Source organism: Bos taurus, chromosome 4, assembly GCF_002263795.3.
Source record: "Bos taurus isolate L1 Dominette 01449 registration number 42190680 breed Hereford chromosome 4, ARS-UCD2.0, whole genome shotgun sequence".
NCBI classification, from domain to species: domain Eukaryota; kingdom Metazoa; phylum Chordata; class Mammalia; order Artiodactyla; family Bovidae; genus Bos; species Bos taurus.
This window is the reverse complement of record NC_037331.1, coordinates 71,326,536-71,333,159: the sequence shown is the minus strand read 5'-3', so window position 1 is coordinate 71,333,159 and position 6,624 is coordinate 71,326,536. Positions and strand designations below refer to the sequence as shown.

General features: G+C 38.5%; 1 protein-coding gene across 1 annotated transcript in view; it reads left to right on the top strand.

Annotated features, from left to right (window-relative positions):
• Nucleotides 1-224: 224 nt before the first annotated feature.
• PALS2 (protein associated with LIN7 2, MAGUK p55 family member) overlaps nt 225-6,624 on the top strand; it is a 165,352-nt gene continuing 158,952 nt past the window's right edge. The window contains exon 1 of the mRNA XM_059885904.1: nt 225-246. The gene's annotated coding sequence lies outside the window, so the exon portion shown is untranslated. The remainder of the gene's footprint in view (nt 247-6,624) is intronic.

The window sequence follows — 6,624 nt, the reverse complement described above, 5'->3', positions numbered from 1 at the left end:
ATCTGTGAGTCCTATTTCTCTATCACTTGGGATGGATGTGTTTATAAAGATCCAAATCTTTAAATAACCAAATGCCTCTGAAATGATTTTTTTAACTTTTTGCACAGTACTGGCTGATCAGTGGAAAGGCCTGAAGGTCCTTACACAGCTGTTGCCAAAGAATGATTTGTGAAGGCATCAGGAGGAGGCAGTACTCACCAGAAGTGCTCTGATGATCTCTTCTTGGGACCTGGAAACTCTGGGAAGGTAGGAGAGTACCTCACTCATGGGGCTGTGCCAGCATCCCCAGGGTGCTTGCTATTTTGGTATGAGTTTTATAGGGACCATTTATGAAGATTTTTCTCTCTGACATTTAGCCATGCTGTTTTATAGCCATGAAAAAGGAAAGTGATTTTAATAAGTTATGGGAAAATTATAGCACAGCGCTTTACATTCACTCAACACACACTGCTGAATGAATTAATACATGAGAATGCCCCTTCCCCACAATACAGCCTAAGAAACCTTAAAGATCACCCGTCTTGGCATCCCATGGCACCCACACATACCCAGTTTTACAGACGAATAAACTGAGGCCTGGGGACTTTGCCCAAGGTTATGCAGTTAACTTAATAGTGAAAATGAAAGATACCAAACAAAGAAGAAGATATTCATTTACTTCTTACTCACCAGGGAATCTGTTAAATTACTTATTTTTGTAAATTGCTAGGGGCCTCCCTTTAGCTTACACATCATAAGTACTCAATAAAATTCATGAAATTTATTCATTCATTATTTATTCGTTTATTTCTTTATTCATTCAGATAATCTGTGCCAGGTATCAGGTATATGAGCAGCTGGGTCATATTCTCTTTCAAATCGAATGTATTAGAATCAAATACATGTTTTTATTTCTTGAGTGAGAATTAATATTCCTATGTCAAATCATATCATTAGCCTGACTAGTACTACACTCTGCCCTCAGTAGGATTTTCTAGCTGGGATTCTTGTGGGAAAGTTGAATCTCCCAATCACTTTAGCTCATTATGCAAGTCTGCAAACAACCATGAAGGCCGCGACTGACTGACTACCTCGGGCTGCGGGTTAACGCTCTGTTTCATGAGATTTGACTACCATCATTATGGTGGTTTATATAACCACAGATGTTCCCTGATAACTACAAGAGAATTCAGCTGATTCAAAACTGCTGTAATGTTAATTCCATAAACAGCTCATTGAATTCCATGCTAAGCATAAACTAGAATGCTTCTGTTTACTATTATGTTATTTACAGCATTGTACCCTTTATGTCATTATGTTTTCTTTCATCCCTCTTCTATTTTTAATTTGATAAGTCTTCATCCCCATCCAGTTTACACTTTTCAAAGATTAGCCTATTTTAAGGCTTTATCATCATACATATTCTTGCTTAAAGTAACACAGTTTTTATTTCAAACATTATTAAGTACTTTTTGTTTGCCATTATAGTGTTAAATACTGCATCCTTGTGAGATTACCCCAAGCAAAGAGATTTTATACTTCTTTGCCGTGAGTCATATCCTTCATTTAGGTGACCTTACCGTATCAAATATAGCTTTGTTGTTCAGTCATGAAGTCATGTCTGACTCTTTGAGACCCCATGAACTGCAGCACACCAGGCTTCCCTGTCCTTCACTATCTCCCTTAAAACATTCTAAAAAAAGAATTCTAGATCTGTCAAGATGACATTAATCACTACATCTCTATTCCCTATTAACCAGTAGTTCCCAAACTCATGAGAATCCCCTGATGCTGCTGCTGCTAAGTCGCTTCAGTCCTGTCCGACTCTGTGCGACCCCAGAGATGGCAGCCCACCAGGCTCCGCCGTCCCTGGGATTCTCCAGGCAAGAACACTGGAGTGGGTTGCCATTTCCTTCTCCAATGCATGAAAGTGAAAAGTGAAAGTGAAGTCGCTCAGTTGTTTCCGACTCTTCGAGACCCCATGGACTGCAGCCTACCAGGCTCCTCCGTCCATGGGATTTTCCAGGCAGGAGTACTGGAGTGGGGTGCTATTGCCTTCTCCATGAGAATCCCCTGGAGGGCTTAAAAGGTTAAAACACAGATGGTTAAGTTGAAGCCACCCAGTGTCCATTAATAGATGAATGGATAAACAAAATGTGGTACACACATACAATGAAATATTGTTCAGCCTTAAAAAGGAAGGAAATTCTGACACATACTACAACATGGATAAACTTTGAGAACATTATACTAAGTTAAATAAGCCACTCACAAAATGAAAAATACTGTATGATTCACTTATTTGAGGTACCTGGAGTAGTCCAATTCACAGAGACAGAAAGTAGGATGGTGGTGGCCAGGGGCTAACGTGGAAAGTTGTTTTTTAATGAATATATAGTTTTGGTTTTGCAAGATGAAGAAAGTTCTAGAAATGGATGTTGGTAATGTTGCATAGCAATGTGAATGCACTTAACACTAATGGATGATACACTTAAAAATAGTTAAGGGGTAAATTTAATATTACACATAGTTGATCCCAACTGAAATACACACACACTCTCAGATTGCCAGATTTCTGCAAAGTAACTGATACAGAAGATTCAAGATGGGGCCTGGGAATCTGAATTTTTATTTTATTTTATTTGTAATTGGAGGATAATTACTTTATCATATTGTGATGGTTTCTGCCATACATCAACATGAATCAGTCATAGGTATACATATGTCCCCTCTCTCTTGACCCTCCCTCCCACCTCCCAACTCATCCCACTCCTCTAGGTTGTCACAGAGCACCAGATTGGGTTCCCTGCATCATATAGCAAATTCCCATTGGTTATCTATTTTACATATGGTGATGTATATGTTTCCATGCTACTCTCTCAAATCACCCCACCCTCTCCTTCCCTCTCTGTGCCCAGAAGTCTGTTCTCTATGTCTACATCTCCTTTGCTGCCCTGCAAATAGAATTGTCAATACTATCTTACTAGATTTCATTTATATGCATTATGATATTTGTTTTTCTTTTTCTGACTTACTTCACTCTGCATAATAGGCTCTAGGTTCACCCACCTCAGTAGAACTGACTCAAATGCATTCCTTTTTATAGCAGAATAATATTCCATTTTATGTATGTACCACATCTTCTGCATCCATTCATCTGTTGATGGACATCTAGGTTGCTTCTAACATGTTCTCCTGGAGAAGGGCATGGCAACCCACTCTAGTATTCTTGCCTGGAAAATCCTATGGACAGAGGAGCCTGGTGGGCTGCAGTCCATAGGGTCTCAAAGAGTCAGACACAGCTAAGCAACTGAGTATGCATGCACTCTTGCATGTTCTCAGATGGTTCTGACCTACTGGTTTGGGGTCTCATCCTGAGAGCCACTGAGATACACAAATTTAGTGAGAGCTCCAGAATTACTATGTAAAGGGGGTTTATGGGTAATAATATACTGTAAGAAGGATGAGGGGGTTTGCTCTTCCAGTTTTGATAGGGAGCACACTGTCTTTAGATTGCATGTTTATTTGGAGAGCTTTAATAGGAGAGCTGAAGAAATTATAACCAGCTGCTCACAATTCTAAACCACCTCTTGGTGACAAAACTGTACTTAGCTAATCATGCAGGTCATCTCATAAATCCTAAGTATAAAAGGGAAAATTTAAGAACTTGACATTTTTGCACTTAACAGATACATTCTCTTTCTTGCATTAAAATTTTTTTATTTTAAATTGAAAAAGAGCAAGTATGCATTTTTATAGGAAACTCTGAGGTGTTAATCAAGTGAAGAGCTGTATGTTGAATACCTGCTATAAATAGAACAGATATTTATTGTTGTGCAAATTAAGAATGAAGCAATTGATAAGCTCTATCAAATTGAAATTCATAATACTCCCTGAGGTGTGGTAGAACAGCAGTCTCATCAACTGCTGTGGTACATGCGTGCTAAGTCGCTTCAGTTGTGTCTAAGTCTGTGAGTCAAGAATACATATTACATTATTAACTCAATTAAAATTTTTACACATTAAAGGAAAATTAAAGTGCCTATGAGATTGTAGTATTATAGATAATCAAAACTTTTACTTTAAAGATTCTTAAAAAAATTTACCAGTGCCTATTTAATACGCTAAGAGAATAGTCTATAGCATAAAATATAGATGTATGTCTCACCAGTCACTTGTGGGAGTATAAAATGTCATAATCCTGATGGAAGGAAATTTGGCAATATCTAACAAAATTACATCCTCATTTACCTTTGACACAGCAAGTTCTAAGTTCTATCTCAAAGGTATAGTAGCAAAACAATGAAAAGACCCATACACAAGTCTTAATTTTAGTTACACACAAGTCGTAATTGCAAACAGGAAATGTTTGAAAGTAAGCTAACTGCCCATCAATAGGGGATTGACTAAAGAAGCTAAGATACACTCACACAATTGAATACTGTGTGGCTGTAGAAAGAAATAAGGAATATATTGACATGCTGTGTTACATAGGGATCTTCAATATATATAAGTGAAAAAGTAATACGCTAAATAGAAAACAGTATGTATAGAGAGTGCTACCCTTTATGCAATAAAGGGCTGTTTATATATATTTCTCCCCTTTTTGCAAAAAATAATAAACTAAAAACTAATACAAATGATTATTCACCAGGGAAAAACAAAGTAAAAGCACAGTGAACTAGCTACCTATGCTGCTGCTGCGGCCGCTGCTAAGTTGCTTCGGTCGTGTCCAACTCTGTGCGACCCCATAGACGCCAGCCCACTAGGCTCCCCCGTCCCTGGGATTCTCCAGGCAAGAACACTGGAGTGGGTTGCCGTTTCCTTCTCCAATGCATGAAAGTGAAAAATGAAAGTGAAGTCGCTCATTTGTATCCGACTCGTATTGACCCCATAGACTGCAGCCTACCAGGCTCCTCCATCCATGGGATTTTCCAGGCAAGAGTACTGGAGTTGGGTGCCATCGCCTTCTCTGAGCTACCTATAAGAACAGATAATATTACTAAGACAATATTGGCAGATGAAGAACAAATAGAATTCTTATATATTGCTGGATGAAGTGTAAACTGGAACATCCACTTTTAGAAACTTTTTGGCAATATATACTAAAGCCTGAACACACACATACTATACCAATTCTATTCTTGAAAATGTACCCACCAGATATATATATGTGTGTTAAAATGCACGTACAGATCAGATCAGATCAGTCACTCAGTCGTGTCCGACTCTTTGCGACCCCATGTATCAAAGCACGCCAATACAATAATTTATCCATTTTGCTATTGATGGAGAAAATGGTTTCTAGTTTTTTGCTTTAACAAATAGTGCTTCATGAACATTCTTGTATGTGTCTTTTAATACAATAGAATAAACTAGCAGCAATGAAAAAGCGAATACTTCCACCACCCACAATATGGATAGATCTCATAAATATATTGTTTCACTATTTTATTTATATATAGTTCTACATGTGGTTGGAGAAGGGATGGAACCCCACTCCAGTACTCTTGCCTGGAAAATCCCATGGACGGAGCAGCCTGGTGGGCTGCAGTCCATGGGGTCGCAAAGAGTTGGACACGACTGAACGACTTCACTTTCACTTTTCACTGTCATGCATTGGAGAAGGAAATGGCAACCCATTCCAGTGTTCTTGCCTGGAGAATCCCAGGGACGGGGGAGCCTGGTGGGCTGCCGTCTATGGGGTCACACAGAGTTGGACACGACTGAAGTGACTGCCACTTAGCCACTACATGTGGTAAAACTAACCTAGTATCTGAAGTCAAAAGAGTGGTTGTCTCTAGAGACAAGAGTGGCTTAGGTGTGGAAAGGGCAGTTTCTGGGATACTAGAAATATTCTACATGGTGGGTTCATGGGTATATTCAGTTTGTGAGAAATCATCAAGCTGTATGCTCATGATGTGAATATACCACTGTATTATTGGAGAAGGAAATGGCAACCCACTCCAGTGTTCTTGCCTGGAGAATCCCAGGGATGGGGGAGCCTGGTGGGCTGCTGTCTATGGGGTCACACAGAGTCGGACACGACTGAAGCAGCTTAGCAGCAGCACGTATATTATACTTTTTAAATTGTTCAGAAGTGTAAAATTATTTTATCTAAAGGGAGGGATGAAGCAGGGTGAAGAAGATGGCTTGAAAGCAAGACTGTTCTGAATCTATCTCGTATGGTTTTGCTTTTGGAATCATGGACATGTTTTCCATATTTAAAAAATAAATTCAGTTTAATAAGAAAAATGTATAGGTATATGTATTAAATGGAAATAATTAAAACTATGTTTTATCAGATGTTAAATTCTGAGATGGATGGCTAGACCAATGGATGGATGGATAGACAGGTATAGACAGATGATAGATAGTTGTAGATACATTTTTTTCTCTTTTACTTTTAATTAGAGGATAATTGCTTTACAATATTGTGTTGGTTTCTGCCATATATCACCACAGATATAGTTTTAAAGAGGACTCTATTCAAAGCTATTCTCTCAGGACTTGACGTAAGTATGAAAATGAACAAAGCCAAGTCCTCTGAAATGATAGAATGATAATTCTAGATTTGGTCTAACAGCTTAAAAAAAATCATGAATGTTAAAAGCTCAAAACTCAAGCTGTGTGGAAACAAAGAAG